We start from the raw sequence: 17,736 nt of genomic DNA, 5'->3' as shown, positions 1-17,736 counted from the left end.
ACTGGTGAGTCTGAGACATTTTTGCATGACTTTACGAATATTCAAGACTGACACATCTAAAACAATTGTCTTAGCTATATCAAGATTCCTCATGCGGGCCTGGTCACTTGGAAGACGACTTGTATGTGGCCAAAAACTTTGTGAATTGTAAACAGCCTATTTTCATTCTTTGATATGCTTCCCAAAAAGAATTTACAGACTCTTACTTTTAGTAGAATTTTATATGAACTGTATAGTACTTTTAATGGGGATGTTTTACTTAGTCCACAGTTTTATGGGGGATTCCCCCAAATTAAACATGATTGATAATGATGATGATGATGATGATGATGATGAAGTTGATCAGTGCACCTTCTACAGGTATTTTTGTTTAATCTACCATAGGCACAAAATTGGGCCAGTCCACACAATCTGTCGCCCATCTCATGTAGATACAATTACTGCTTTTGAATTAGCTTTCATTAACAGTAACAGTATTTAGGGGCAATTATTTTGGTTGTAGAGTGTGCCACATTAATTTAATGGTTGTTATTATTTGAGTAGTGTGTTTTGCATCTAGGTATTTCACAAAGGTAACTTACACTTTTTGATTAATTTACAGTTTTGAGTAAGTTTCCTTATTTTAGCTGTTCCCAAAATTCGAGTGTAAGTTACACCAAAAAAAACAGTAGTAGGTCCAACACCACACATGGGTAACCAATGGTACCGCAACACCCTTCCATAGAAAATAACGGAGGTAGGGAATTAAAAGAAAACCCCATAGGAAATGTCTAATTAAATGAAATTATTTAAAATAGTAAAAAAATGTAAATAAATATAACTAAATGGTTTTTATTACTTGAGTAGTGCGTTTTGCATTTTGTGTTTCACAAAGGTAACTTACACTGTTTGATTAATTTACAGTTTTGAGTAAGTTTCCTTATTTTAGCTGTTACCAAAATTCGAGTGTAAGTTACACCAAAAAAAACAGTAGTAGGTCCAACACCACACATGGGTAACCAATGGTACCGCAACACCCTTCCATAGAAAATAACGGAGGTAGGGAATCTAAATAAAACCCCATAGGAAATGTCTAATTAAATTAAATTATTTAAAATAGTAAAAAAATGTAAATAAATATAACTAAATGTTACGAGATATATAAAAATAGTACATAATACATAATATTTTATTACCTTATTTTGAATTGAAAAAATAATGTAAGTATAATTCTTATTTATATATAACTAAAAGGATTTTAATTAATTCTACACATCACTTTTAATAATTGTTAATGTATAATATCAAATATTCTTTTAATTAGGTACGAATTTATATGTTAATTTAAGCTTCCGAAAATTAATATTAAATTACTTCAGTATTTTTCCATTCATTAAACTTTACTACAAAATTAAATGAATAGTGCAGCAGCATTTTATTTTCTTCTACATTTAAATGAAATATTTAAATTGAAATTACAGTAATATTAAATATAAAAATAGTTTTAGTATTTATTTTTAAGTTAAATACACTTTTTTTTACTTTTCCCCAATACTTAACCATGTGGAGATCTCGGCCCATCTGCAAAGTCTCAACATGTTATTGTATAGAGAAAATAAAATAAAATAATGTAACTTAACTAAACATTAAATATTACAATTTTAAACATTTTCAGTTTTCATACATCACTCTTAATATAGAATAATGTTTGCTATGGTTTCAAAAATATGAGCACAAAATATAACCAGCATCTACCCTGATAATACTTTTATTACATCCACATTTTCAATGCGATTCTCATTCACATACACACACAGATCTCTTGAACATCATTAGAAATCACCACATAATCATTCTTGTATCACATATCATCTAATCTCAAGAAATGTGCTACAATCTCACTCATCCCCTGATAGAGGCAGGATAGCTGAACAAAATGTAACTCCATGCAGCATTTTGGTGACCACAACTTGATAAACCACCTTACCCAGACATCTGACAACCTCAAGCTTTAGGCCTGCATTGCACTTGGTCAAAAACCATTAGACAATAATCCCTATCATTTCTGCTTCCCATATTCCCCCTTGTCTTGACATCCATTCATCCAATCAATCAAAGTAATTCCGGAAGTATTTTGTATACCACTTCCTTTCTTGATACTATGTGAGCAAAGATTTGTGAGTGAGTCTGTGGACCACAAACACACTCACCCTTGCAACATATCTCTCTCAAACTGATAAAGCATTTTTCTCTCCCTTAGCGAGTTATATGCCCGTCATCTACATTTATTTAGACCTGATTAATATAATAGAAAAATCTTATTTTCACAGGGTACTGCATGCCCACATGGTAATACCCATCTCCACATTTTTGAGCCGGGTTCATAGTTGAGGTTCCTCTTGATGGTGCTGCTACCAAAAACTGGATGACATTGCATTAATTAACTACAGTCAGAACCACAATGAAATCAAATACTCTATTTCCCCAATTTCTATACCTCCTACTCGCTCCTCTTCAGTTGCTCTCTTTATTTGTGCAGATTCTGCACGCTAACTTGGAGTTAGCCTCTACTCCTCCCTACCCATTAACCATCACATTTCTGCTATCAGTTCCTCCAGCGTCCTCTTTACACTGTCTGCAAAATCAATCAGTTTCCTACATTCCATGATACCAAACTGTAAATCCTTATAGCTGCCTCTGTCACCTGGATTTTTCACCTTCTCCTTGCATGGCTAACTTCTAATATTCTGGTTCTCTTCTTTACTCTGTTTTAACTTCCTCTAAATGGCTCCTTCTCACACTACCCTTCTCTACTTGCATCTGCCCTAGCCTCAGTTCTCTTATCTGACAATCGTTTCCCTTTACTCACATTACAGTGCTACTAACAGTAGCGTCCTAACAAGGGACCAACTTGAGAAAAGATCAAGAACCTTACAAGTCTCGTCATTTGGATCCCAATTTTCTGCACCCTCTCATGCAGGATTATGATGACTCAACCACCGAGCAGAGGCAGTCACAGCTCCTCTCATAGTCTTGCTCATTTTCACCTAAGTAACAAATGTCTTGCTGCATCAATCTCAGTGAACTTTCCCATTCTGTTGAAGTCTCAACTTCAAGGGGAACCAGCCAGAAGCCTGAACCTTTGAGTTCACAAGTTCTTTCTGAAGCAAGTAAATTCTTTATTGTTCGGTTAATTAAAACCATTACAATTTATAGCATTCTACAGCATTTAAAACACAATTTTAAGACTTTGACAAGGAAATAAATAAGAAAAGGAGAAGGGAAGGGAGATAAAAGAAAAAGTTTGAGGACTATGTTGCAAAGGGTCTAACCGGTTTCAGCAAACATTTCCAGAGCACAGATTTATCTTTCAGCAATGGTCTTAAGTCTCAATGGGGATCCGGCAAGTGGCAGCGTACCTTGTTTTTTCCACAAAACTGTCCAAGAATTTTACTAATCTACAGATCAGTTGGGCGTCTGCTGAACATAAGGTCTGGACTATTGCGGTTCGGCATGTGCAGACTCCTAGCTCGTTGAGTTTGTCCTTAAGCCAGTGCCGCCGTCCGTGATACATAGCTGGACAAATACAGACTATGTGTATAAAGTCTTGTTTACCTGCACCGCAAAGGTCACATTCTGTTGTTACTTGTGGTCTCCATCTAGGTTGGTCTAGTCTTGTAGGTAAGATGGACAGTCTTAAGTGGAGAAATTTACGTTTAAGGTTCAACGAGAATGCTGTGTCTAAATAAAGTGCTGGTGCAGGCCTTTCTGAAGCACTTACACTTCTTTTCTGTGTAATTTTGTTTCCACACTTAAATTGTGGAACAATTAGATTTTATTCTGTAGGTAATTTACTACCTTCTTTGCAGAATATTTTCTCATAAGACATCATTTTGCAGAGTGTGTACCACAATCCCAAGGCTTCCAGAGGTATCACCCCACCTCTGAGATGCTAGACTAAATACCTGTGCAAGGAGAACAGGATACCCATCGTTGGTCAGATTCCTCTCGTTCATAAGAAAGAATTCCATCTTGGTTCACAAGTCTGACTTTCCCATTTCTGCTGGAAGACCCAAAATCCTGATGTTTGCTGCGCTCTTGAATTTTCCAAGACTCTATTTTCTAGCTGAATAGTGGACTCTACATCACATTTTTCATTGTGATTAATGGCAGGCAACAGTCTTGCATTCATTTTTCACTGTGTCACTAAGGGCCTGATTTAGATCTCAGCAGATGGGTTACTCACACTGAATATTTGTGTTCATGCGCATAGTACAATAAACGTAAAATGTTTTTCGGGCATAAGATCACTAAGTGCAGTATCATTGTACATAACGCAATATCGCACCGGTCCTTCCCAGTAAGCAAGGAACATACCTCCCTTCCCCCTAAACCCAGCCCCTGCCCTTCTATTCGGGGACATAGTGACTGCTCTGTCCCCATCACAGGTGAAGCTTCCAAGGACCTGTGCTTTATTTGAATTAAATGCTCCTAGTCAATTGGCTGTGTAATGATTTGCCAGTTTGTCAGTAAATTCTTGAGTAATGGCTAAGTTCCTTCTGTGCATTTAGGTTTCAGTGAGAATCTTATAAAATTATTTATTTGCACAATTATCATTATGAATTCTGTCTGAATAGTACCTTTTTTATTTAGCTTTTTTAGTTATTGACTTGAATATTCTGTTAAGTTTGTGTAGGTGACGTTGGTCTTGATTACTATTCTTTTAGAGCCAGATGCATTGCAGCTTTGCAATTTGGTGTTTTAACTTTTTTTATTCTGCATTCCTCCAAGATGCTTGTTTTAATTTGTCCTGTTTTGTTGTTCTTAGTGGTTTTAGGATACCAAAAGCTTCCTGGAGCCACTCAAAGTTTTTTAATAGAATTTATCGTCTCTAGATCTGTGTTGGATGGTAGTTGTGTTTCTAAGTATTCACAATTGAGTTTGCTCCATGGTCGATAGGTTGATGAAAGTAAGGTGGCCTTAGGTGTGTTGATTTGAGGTGTTTTGTGTTTGTAAAGCTATCACATGTTGGCCTGACCATGTGAATGGAGTATTCCATTGAAAAGTAAATGTAAATGTTTTGGACTTGTATAGCGCACAGCTACCCAACAAGGGTCTCCCGGGGCTTGTACTCATACCGCTGAGGAACCCTTCCTGGCTTTCCTTGTGAAGTGTCCACTCCTGGACACCCCCATGGTGAAACCAGGCATCCCCAGCACTGTTGGGGGCCGTTGTGGAGATTAAGCAAGCTATTGCCCAGAGTTGCAGCGTGGGGCCCATGATTAGAATAGGCACTGAGGCGAGAATATCAGGTCAGAGGAATTTATGAGCCCGAGACCCGCCGAGGCAGGAATCGAACCCTGGTCCCAGCCCTTCGCTCTGCATCAAGGTCTGCCGCTCTAACCATTTGAGCCACACTTCTCCACAAGTAACTAGTTCTAGATTTGCAAAAATGGCATCTAAGTGGTGTCCAGTGATATGGGTGGGTTTATAGATGATCTGATGTAGGTTCAGTTTGTCTAGGCCAGTGATGATAGTTTTTGGATGCAGCATATTGGGTTTTTCAAATCATATGTTTAGGTCACCAAGGATGCATAGGTTGGTGTGTAGTGTCACAAGGTTCGAAACTGTATCTAGAAACTTGTCCTGGAATATTGCATAGCTAGGTGGTGGTCTGTAATAAAGGTGGAAGTTGCAGGAAATAGTTGGGGAAGGGTTGCATCTGGTGATGAGGGCTTCACAACCTTGTTTGGAAATGTCAGCTTTGTTGAGGTGTATTGTTTCTTTCAATAGAACAGCTAGTCCACCTCCTCTTTTGCCAATTTGATTTTGTGTGACAGTATGATATCCTGGAAGAATGGCTTCATGCAACACTGCTGCCATGTCATCTCCCAGCCATGATTCAGTTATGAAGAGTAAGTCAGGTTGTGTGTCAGTGTCATGTTACTTATGATATGTTAATTTACACCTATGCCTAATTTTGTACCACCAATCAAGTGATGCTGGAGTCTGTCAAGTGACCCACATTTGGTGGATGATACCCTGTTTCTACTGGTTGCACTCACCTAACAAACAGAATGCTGCCATGGACTTAAATGGGGTCCCTCTCTTTTAAAACCTTGAACATCTTCCTAAAAAAAAGTAGTTTGCACTTTAGTTATCTGAATGAAATCACCCTCTTAAAGTCTTCAAATGACCCACCATTGTTAGTTAAGAGGTTGACCGGTATGCATTTGTAGCTGATAAGACACCTTCTGACTGCCTCTGGACAACCCTCTGTAGTATCCTAAAATACACTACCACATTCCTCAGATGAGTACAATGACATACAATCTTAGAGACATTCTTACAACTCCAGTGTGAGTTAACCCATCTCTAAATGGGTCACCCCTACATTCTACTTTTTTCAACAAACTGCAGTGCCTACAAACCTTCAGCATACTTTTGGAAATAAATATTCACACTCTATAAATGATCTTGTTACATACAATGAGTCCACCCCACCCCTATTCAAAACGTCACCACACTTGCTTGCATGCAAGTCCCTACAAATGGCTAACCATGGTGACTTCTCCTGCACAACACTTTGTTTCAATACAAGGAAGATAGAGGAGTCTCCTTATCTCAGATGTCATGCCCCTTTGTGCCTTCTTACCACTACTCCTATGATACACTTATCCTGTGGGACCGTTACTCCTTCATGTGCCCCCACCTCACTGATAAAAAGTACAACAACGGAAGAACAGGCATTGTCGGGATTAAATGCTCTCCATTCACATGCTGTGCAGTATATTTCTCCATCTAGTGGATGGCTCCAGAATTGGTTTCATTTCGGTTTTTTTAGGTCTGGCTTGACAGAAAAGCTGTTGCTAGACATAGTGTGATCAACCTAAAAAAAGAGCTTTCAGTTGTACTACAGAGAGGGACTTTGGCGCCACCCACATGTTGGTAGCGAGGAGCAGGTATTGATTGGGCAGAAATTGTGTGCTTCTACAGGAAAATGTACATCCCTTCCAAGAATCTATAATTTTTGGTTTATCCCGCTGCTAGAGCTAGCAGCAGTATGGATGCCTGACCTTGAACGCTTAATGGAACACACTTTACATTAATGCTGCTAAAATGTCTTAGATAACTTCATAATTTACAGTGCTTGATTTTTATCCAGCAGCACAGATCCCCTCCCCTTTCATCATTAACTTTAGACTTCAGAGTGCTGTTTTGTGTTTGAGTGCAGTGTGGGATGCCCAATGCTACCCTAATCTATGTGGATTTTTAAGTCTAGATTGACAGTACAATTATTGTCTGATCTTATGTGATTAACAAAAAACAGTTTTCCGAGTACTACAGAGAGAGGGGCTTAGGCTCGCCCCACATTTTAGTAACCCAGAGCACAGGATGTGATTGGGCGAGAATTGTGAGTTTCCACTAAAAAGACCGATTGTGTTGCACTTTCCGGGATTCAGCAAAGCTTATACTTGACACAGCATGACTGAGTTGGTTATGGTAGCAAGCCAATGATAATGGCTATAGGCCTAATCTGTTTATTATGAAATGTTGTGCTTAAGGTATTAGGCCTGCCATATTTGTTGTGATACGCATATGTTAAAGACAATAGGCATTTAAGTTTGGATTGTTATTACTCTATAATAAAGCCTACAGATAGGTATTTTGTTACAAGAAATCTCACAAATTACCAAAACGGTTTTGGTGCTGGTAATCCTGTATGATAAATGGTGGATCGAGAAGGTTTGTTCTGTTAGAATAATTGGTAGGACCTCTTAGGAAAGATATTAATTTGATTAGCCAACTGTAATTTTGTATACCTATCTAATGTAATGAGTCTGATGGTTGCCTTGTGGAAAATCTAACCCTCAAAATGGTAGACCTCAGTTGGTTATGGTGACAAGCTGTTAGACTGATTGATGCACTGGGAAACGTGTCTGATGGCATAGGCCTGGCCTACTTATTATGAAATGTTATGACAATGGCAGTTGTCTAGCTTTTTAATTGTGGAACACATTTTTTAAAGCCAGTAAACCTTTCACAGCTGGTTGTTATCACATTGTTTTACAGGCTATAGACAGGTATTTTGGTACAAGTTATCGCACAGATTACCGTAGTAGCAAAGGTTTTGGCACTGGCCACATACCCTGACAAAACCTGGGGGGTTTTACTGTGATGATTCTTGTTAAACTGTATGGAGAATAGTTGTTTATTGTTTTGTAAGGTGTGTTTTACTATTTATTTGTAATTTATATTTGTATGCATGATGCTCACCAGTTTATTCGCATGTGAATAGGCCAGTGTTGGGTAAGGTGTAAAGTGAACAGTAAAAGTTAATTGGAAAAAGTCTTGACTGATTGTTCATAGATGTGATCTGTTTATTATGAAATGCTATGACATAGCCAGTAGGCCTGACCTACTTTTTGCGAACAGCATATGTTAAAGACAAACAAGTCACTTACCTTCAGTAACACTCTTTCTGGTAGAGACTATCTAGCTGCAAATTTCTCACTCCCACAATAGAATTTGCACCCTACTGTAATTATTAAAATAGAATGTGTGTCCATAGACGGTTATTAAAAATGAAAGGTATGATTGGGCAGTGTTAATTGAGCAGAACATGGAAAAATATAATTATTGAAGTAGTGTGTATCTTGCAACTTGGAGGACAATCTATCAATTTACACATTGAATATGCTTGAATACATTTTAACCTACTGATGTACACATGACCTTTATTTAGTTTTTTTGTGTTTACTACTTGGAACACATCCTAATAACATATCAGTACCATTGAAAACTACGTTTGGGTATGGTCCCTGGTCTCTGTATTCTGTTATGATGAACATTAATACTTCGCTTTCTTAAGTTTATAAAGCAGATAGATTAGATATTCTCTCAATTTGAGTCATTGATGTTTCATTCTGCTACATTCTCCTCAAATGAGGAAAGAAGAAGTTTACTAACTTCATAGATAGGGACATGGATTCGCGTGTAACACAAAGGAAAATCTATTATTTTATACGCTGAATATGTTTTGATACAATTTGTAGATATGTGGATTGCTTTTAATTTGTTTTTATTGTGTTTATGGCTTGGATGCATATTAATATATTGGCAACATTCAAAACTATTTAAATAGTACAAGTGTCCATGCATGTTTATTTGAATAGTATAATATGGATCTGTTTTCATGGTTCTACAACTATTATGTTTGTATATTACGTAGGTAACTAAACAGGCAGGTGGATATATATAGTTCATCATGATATATATATATATATAGATATACACACACATATATATATATATATATATATATATATATATATATATATATATATGTGTGTAGACCACTGCACATGCTTACACTCATTGCTACTTGTTGTTTTGATGTGTACCCATAGCCCAAATAGATTAAGAATGTAGCTCAAGTGAGATTTTATGTTTTACGCCAATGTTGGTTGATTTATTATGATATTTTTGATTGCATTTTTAAAAAGTTGTAAATGTATGTGTTGCAATGGCTAAGGACACCAAATAAATGGCAGTTGATTGATCAGTACCTGTTGGACCTTCATCATTATCTGAATATAACATGTGTGTGTTTACGTATTTTGTAGAACATAGATCTTTTCTTGTTTCTTTGAAAGTGTATGCAGAGGCATGGTTTCGGGGTGGTGTTTGGATGTGACACCAACCAAATAAATCCATTGGTGGTTTAGTAGTTGGGTCTGGGAGCCCTGACTCAGGCCTGTTATGTCTGCTGGATTGTCTCTTAGTCCTGATTTCAAAAATAGATTTTATCTTGACCATACTTTAGATCAGTACTTAAATATATATACTGACTGTTTTCCCAAAAAAGTAGCAAATCGGCACCCATAGAAGTACTCCTTGGACAAATGAAAATTTACTCCTTTATAGAATTAAAAAATATTGGCCCTAATAGGCATGGAACGTTGTGCAAGTCTCAGGCTTCCAGGCATACTACTGCTGATCAGACACCCAAAAGGCGATGAACAAATGCTTGCGAATAGTCTAAACCATTGTTTTTTTTACCCATTGTGCCACTTCACACAGAGGACCTGATTTAGAGTTTGGCAGATGGAGTAAAGGCAGACAGGGTGTAAGAGGCCTTTACGTTTGCCATCCTGCCTTTACTCTGACCACCACATTTCGAGATGTCTGCCACTCCTGCAGATACCTCTATTCAATGGGAGGAACCTCCATTATGGAAGTTCATGTCATTGTAGGAAATTTTGATGGATGGGTATGTCTAAAATGATGGGTGACTGTCAAAGTAAAAAAAAAATGAATGACCATCACAGAGTGGGCATTTTCTCCCATGGTGTGGGGGTCATTTTTTCACTTTTTACTGTCCCTCGTAGACAACATATACCTGGCAGTGACAGACTGTTAAAAAAAGTCATCAGATGTCCACTCTAAATTGGGCAGACGATTGAATAGCCTACTTCTGATGCCACCTACTCCGTCTGGCTTTCAGAGGAAGGTTTACACCGTCGTAGTAAACTTTACTCCGTTGGTGTAAAACTTGAGGCCTGCCTGACTCAAAACCAGGTGGGTGGTTCTTCAGTTGCTTTGAGTGGCCGTTGCAATGGAGTACCTGTCTGCCTTGCTCTAAATCAGTACCCAAAGCCCATATAATGCAAATCAGTACTGACCATGCTCCTCCTGGGAACAGTCCATCCTGAACCTTGGTCTTCTAATCCATTCACCCCACAGCCCAATGCTTTTTTAGTTTGAGATTCACACTACACAAATCTCACCTACTAAGCTACGCCCCTGAGTGTATGTACCTTCTGGTGGCTTCAAATTGTACATGTGGTGTTTGTTCTTATTTGGTATTTTAGCATTGAGAGCTGGTAATTGTTATTTTAATTCTATGTGTTCTGCTGATGGTGTCTTAAATAAACCATGTGCTGTTCATGGTTTAATGATTAGCACACATATGTTTATGATCATTGGTGAACTGAATGATTGAAAATACTTATTGGGAGGAACTGACACCTAGAGGTTTCCTGTCACTATGCTAGACCCACCTTGCAAAACGACACACTTTGGTCCTTTAAATAGTATGTGTGCTGGCAACAGTTATCTGAGGAGTATGTGTGTGCGACATGGTTATTTGTATAGTGCTTGATTTTGCACATCATTATTGCACTAATATGCATGACTGATAAATTATATGATTTTAATAGAATGTATTTGTCAAATGGCTGGTTGAATAGTACATGTTTCCATATGTTTCTGTATGTTTTTATTTTAATACTCCTAGTAATGAACACAGTTATTTTTTGAACAATACATACTACAGTGCTTTTATTTTAAAACTTAGGCTGTATATCCTATGGTGTTTTCTATTAGAATGTGATTATACATTTTTATACAATTTTATCTTTAATTGAATATTTGTAAATTACGCTAATTTTGTTATTTTATTATCATAGGGCCATTCGTTGTTATCTGCATGGTAGATATGCCAAAACATAGGTATTTTATCATAGGATTATTACGGCACTTGCATGCCATTTATTATTATTGTGCTAAAATATGTGTATCTTTATAATTTAGTTAAATGTAGGTCTCTACATGTTCACTGATTAGCATTTCACAGGACCATTTTGCTAGTATGCTTGTTTGTAAGCGAGTATGTCGGTCCATAAATGGTTTGCTAAATAATATGTTTATCCAATGTTTTTCAGTTAGCAGATGCTCCATGCATTTTATTTTAATAGTGCATGTTTTTAAACAGGGCATGAGTCCGTCTTGGACCTTTGAATCATATATGAATGTATGTACATATGTTTGTATGTATGTGGTATTCTATAGTGTGAACCCAGCGAAAAGGCAGTGGAGCACTGTACATGGTTATGTATAGATGTACATGTCTCTCTGAATGACTATTTCAACAGTAATTACGTATATGCAAGAGGTTTAGATTAGTACATGTGCTCATATACAGGTTTTTGATCAGAATGTGTGCCTCTGTATAGTTTTTGGAATGTCAAAGGCTTCTCTGCATCGGCGACTCATGTTCCTCTATGTCTGTAAATGGCGACTTGAAGTGTGTGTGGACATACTATATATATATATTCACCCAGAAAAAAAACACAGGTTTCCTGGACGTTATAGTTAGAAATTACCATCATTTAAAAAACCTTAGAAATTCACTGAAAAACCACAGGTTTCAGGGACATTATAGTTAGAAATTAGCATTTAAAAAACCTTTGATATTCACAGAAAAAAACACAGGTTTCAGGGACGTTATAGTTAGTTCAACATAGTTAGTTCAGCTAACTGTAACTCACGCCGTCGCAATGCGCTGCTGATGACGTCACATATTATATCACTCATGACAGGGTCAGTGACATCACTGATGACATCACTGATGACATTTCAAATGTCATCACTGATGATATTATCCACTTAATAACTGATTCACCTCCTCACACCTTAATATAACCTTTCATACACCCACTCTAAAATACAGACTACCATTCTCAAAACTATAGACACACCAATATCAGTTAGTACATACCCACTCACTGATTCATAGGTCTACACACACATCTACTCACTCATCCATACAGTCACTCATATACACAGTCACTCATGAATACTGCCTCTGATATATGCACTCATACACCCATACAGACACTCACACACCACCACTCACCCATAGAATTTCTCACACACCTAGTCAGTCACCCAAAGACTCAATCACACTGCCATTTATTGACCTATACAGTTATAGACACACCTCCTCACTTATTCATACAGATACTAACACATGTTTACTCTCTTTTACAATCACTGACACAAACACACACTCATCCATACAGCCACTCTCACAATCACTCACTTTTACATATAGTCACTAATATATTCCAACACACACATATACTACCTTTTACATATGTAGTTACTCACACATATACCACTGAGACATCCATTCACTCACCAACACAGCCATACGCACACTCACTCATCCATTCAGCCCTTCGTAGATGCATTCATGAGCCTCTACATCCAGTTAATTACCCACCCTCATATCAATGCAGGAAGTCACACTCCCCCCACCCACCAACACAGACACTCAGGCACCCATACAGGTACTCAGACAATCAATCATTAACCCATATAGACACTCATGTAGGTACTCACCAACACATGCAGCCACTTACATACCAACTGACAGACTGATACAGACATTCACAAAGATTAGTTACTCACCCATGCATTCACTAAGATATGTTTAATCACTCTCTTATACAATTAGTCTCACACCCACTAAATCATCCATTCAGACACTCATACACCCACTCCTTTGTGTATCTATATATAACATTCTTAAACTTTAAAAAAAATGCCCAGTCTCTGGATGATGTCATCAGTGATGTCATTTGAGATATCATCAGTGATGTCATCAGTGATGTCACTGACCATGTCATGAGTGATGTAATATGTGATGTCATCAACAGTGCATTGCGGGGACACGAGTTATATTTAGCTCAACTAACTATAATGGCCGAATTTCTCTGGTTTTGTATGAGTGAAATGTCCAACTAACTATAACGTCCCTGAAACCTGTGTTTTTTTCAGTGTATATTGAAGGTTTTTAAATGCTACTTTCTAACTATAACATTCTATTCCCAATAACTTTGGCGCCGGTTTACGAATCTTCACGAAATTTTCAAAACTCGTGGAGGTTTCCGGTCCGCTCTTATCTTCAAAGTTTTGGGGTGATTTGGCAAACGGGGGCCGATAAAAAAGCGGGGAGGTGGTCCCAAAACGTGTTTTCCCATGCAATTTTTCATAGGAAACTTTAGAGACGGCTACAGCCCGAACTGCTGAACAGAATTACACTAAATTTGGCAAAAAGGTAGCCCTTGGTTCAAAAAGAGACCTTTTGTTAAATGGTGTAAATTTGTTCAGTAGTTGCTGAATATATATTGATATCTAGAGGCACGCAGGATCCGTGCACCCTCCCGATCACAAGCTTCATGCTAATTGGCTCTCAACACTCCAAACCAGGAAGTGTTGCCAGCCATCTTGTGCCTCTGTAGAACCGACTAAACACCACTGGGTACGGGCTCCCAAGCAGCAAGGCCAAGCCACTGCCTCTGTAGAACCGAGGCACAAGAAAAGAGAAAAACAAACGTGCAAAACATGAAAAGGGGGCAGGGTAGAAACAGCCTGACCCCTTGGCCTGCTCAGGAGGTCCCACAAGGACCCACAAGGCCCAAAAACGGTTTTTCTTTTTTTTTCAAACTCAGGATGCGCTGAGGATCCGCGGATCTGGCAGTGAAAAAAAAACCAAAGCAAGGGCTCCCGGGCTTCGTTAATATTTAGCCCCCGGGTGGTCCAAGTCCCGGGGGCAATCTTTATATTGTAATGGGATGTCTAAAAGGACCCCCCAGCCCCGGGGACTGCCACCCCCAAGGCTTTTCAAAAATATTTGGGGGGGGCTCATGGCCCTGGGACACTGCAGTTCTCTATGGCAGGGCGGGAGCCTAGTGGCTCCCGCCCTGCCATAGCAAACTCTTTGGTTTTTGTAAGAGAGAGCAGGAAAGCTGCTCTCTCTTTCAAAAACCAAAGCAGAGTGCTTTTCCACACGGGGAGCTGCATCTTAGCAGCTCCCCTGTGGAAAAGCAATGCCGGCTTCTGCAGGACGCGGGGAGGCAGCGGGACCGAGGGGGGATTGGGGACCCCCACGGTCCCCAACAGATAAGCCCGGCCCCGGGGGATGGCGTCCCTGGGCCCATAAGTAACCCAGGAGGGGGATCACGGGGCCCTCCTCACCATTTATAAAAAAATATTTACCCAAAAAAAAAAAGGAAAGGCCCGCCCCGGGGGATGTGGTCACCGGGGCCAAAAATGGCCTGAGGAGGGGGGGCAAGCAGCCCCCCTCCAATAATAAAATAACATTTTAAAAATGGCGTGCCTCAGGGATGGGGTCCCCAGGGCCGATGATGGCCTCGGGAGGGGGGCCAATCGGCCCCCTTCCAATTTTTATAAAAAAAAATATAAAAAAGGGGTCAGGACCTGGGGGATGGGGTCCCCAGGCCAATAAATTAGGAAAAGAAGGGGGGCCACACAGCCCCCTTCTTAAAAAATTAATTAAAAAAAGACTGGCATCGCGCTGGAGGCAGTGCCCCCTCCCTGCAGCATTCTGCAAACGTGCCCCCTGGCGCATTTGCAGATGGGGAACTAATTCCCCTTGAATATTGGGGGTCCCTGAGGGCCAACTAGCCCACCAGGAACCTCCAGTGTGTGCCAGGGAGCTGCATTGCAGAGAGGTGTTCAGAGGCCACCCTCCTTTTTACACCTCTCTGCAATGCAGCTCTGTGGCGCTTAATGGAGGTACCTGGTGGGCTAGTTGCAACCCAGGGACCCTCAGGATTCAAGGGGAGTAAATCCCCCAACTTAAAATGCATAACGGGGCGCGTTTGCACAGTGGTGAAGGGAGGGGGTTGGGCCTGAGGTGACATGTGTGCAAATACGCCCTGTGGCGTGTTTTAAGTTGGGCAATTAATTCATCTTCAATTCGGAGGGTCTCTGGAGCCAACTAGCCCGCCAGGTACCTTCGGTAAGAGCCACGAAGTTGCGTTGCAAAGTGTTGTAAAAAGGGGCATGGCCTCTGAACACTTCTCTGCAACGCAGCTCTCTGGTGCATACTGAATGTACCTGGTGGGCTAGTTGGCTCCCAGGGAGCCTCAGGGTTGAAGAGGAATTAATTCCCCAACTTAAAACGCGCCACAGGGCGTGTTTGCAGACATGGCACCTCAGGCCCTGCCCCCCTCCCTTCACCACTGTTCAAACACGCCCCCTGGCGAGTTGTAAGTTGGGGAAATAATTCCCTTCAATCCTTAGGGCCCCTGGGGACTAACTAGCCCACCAAGTGCTTCCAATAAGCATCACTGTGCTGCGTTGCAGAGAGGTGGTCCAGGCCGTGCCCCTTTTTACACCTCTCTGCAATGCAGCTCTGTAGCACTTACTGGAGGTACCTGGTGGGCTAGTTGGACCCAAGGGACACTCAGGATTCAGGGGGACTTTATCCACCAAATTAAAAAGGCCACAGGGTGTTTTTCCACACATGTCACCTCAGGCCCCCCCCTCCCTTCAGCAGTGTGCAAACGCGCCCTGGAGAGCGTTTTAAGAGGTAGTTTTAATCCCCCTGCCCTAATATGTACTAGGGTCTTACAGAGCAGGCCATGGTAATCACAGGGGTACCCCAACACATAGTGGTCCCTAGTGTATGTAGGTGTTTTCACTGTATTCTAAGTGACTTTTAGCATAGCACTGGCTCTGAGACTTGGTTAGTCAGAGTCAGTTACCACCAGTACCCATCTGAAAAAGTTGAGGGTACAGTACAGGATGATTTTGGTCCTCTGTTTGTTCTTTCTGCACGTCTTCCTTCTTCCTTAACTTTTCTTCGTCTTTGAGGACTTCTGTTGCTTCCTTCTGCATTTCTTTTTCTTCTGTCTGTGCGTTTTTTTTCTTTCTTCACATATCCTACCTCTGTAGGCATAGTTAGAAACTAATATTTAAAAAACCTTAGAAGTTCACTTAAAAACTATAGGTTTCAGGCACATTACAGTTAGAAATTAGCATTTCAAAAACATTTGAAATTCACTGAAAAACCATAGGTTTCAGGGGCGTTGTAGTTAGGAATCAGCATTTAAAAAACCTTTGAAATTCACTGAAAGAACCATAGGTTTCAGTGGCGTTATAGTTAGCTGGACATTTCACTCGAACAAAACCATCGAAATTCCCTGTTATAGTTAGTTCATCTAACTATAACTCGTGCGCACACAATGCACTGCTGATGACGTCACATATTACATTACTCATGACATGGTCAGTAACATCACTCATGACATGACTGATGACATCTCAAATGAGATCACTGATGCCATCACTGATGACATCATCCTTGTGATAGAGTGGCAGACCTCCTCTCACCCTAATATAACCTTTGATACACACACTCAAAATACAAACTAAAATTTTCAAAACAATGGACATACCAATACCAGTTACAACACACCTATTCAGTAACTCCAAGATCTACACACACATCCACTCATTCACCAACAGTCCCTATACAGTCACTCATACATGTATGCACTCACCATATGTACTCATACACCTATACATCCTGTTACACACCGCCACTCATCCATAGAGTTACTCACACACATAGTCAGTCACACATGCAAACAAAGTATCAAACATCCATACAGTTATACAACACTACCACACTTACTTATACATAAACTTACACATACTTACTCTCTTAAACAATCACTTATAAAAATACCAACTTATTTGAACAGGAACTCTTCTAATCTCTCACTCTCACATATACTCACTTACATAGACCAATACTCATATATACTGGTTTAAAACATATGTAGATACTCATAAAGACACTTTTGAGACAGTCATTCACTCACTAACACACCCATACACACACTCATCCACCTATACATTCCTGCACACATGCTGTCTTCAACACATATAAACAGTGAGTCACTCATTCATGCATCTATGCACTAAGTAATACCCCCCACTAAACCATACAGACACTCAGACACTCATACTGATACTCAAAAAACCAACTGATAACCCATATAGACACTTATGTAGCTACTCACCAACCCATGCAGCCACTTATACACAGAGTGAGAGACCGATCCAGATATTTACATATTTAAACATTACTCACTA

At 39.7% G+C, this 17,736-nt stretch overlaps 1 protein-coding gene across 1 annotated transcript in view; it reads left to right on the top strand.

The window, feature by feature from the left end:
• Positions 1 to 17,736, top strand: part of LOC147692435 (sprouty-related, EVH1 domain-containing protein 2-like) — a 175,116-nt gene that overhangs the window by 60,622 nt on the left and 96,758 nt on the right. The window lies entirely within an intron of this gene.

The sequence above is a fragment of the Lissotriton vulgaris genome, chromosome 9 (genome assembly GCF_964263255.1).
Source record: "Lissotriton vulgaris chromosome 9, aLisVul1.2, whole genome shotgun sequence".
Taxonomy (NCBI): domain Eukaryota; kingdom Metazoa; phylum Chordata; class Amphibia; order Caudata; family Salamandridae; genus Lissotriton; species Lissotriton vulgaris.
Note: the sequence above shows the minus strand (reverse complement) of the source record. Positions and strands in the feature narration are given on the sequence as shown.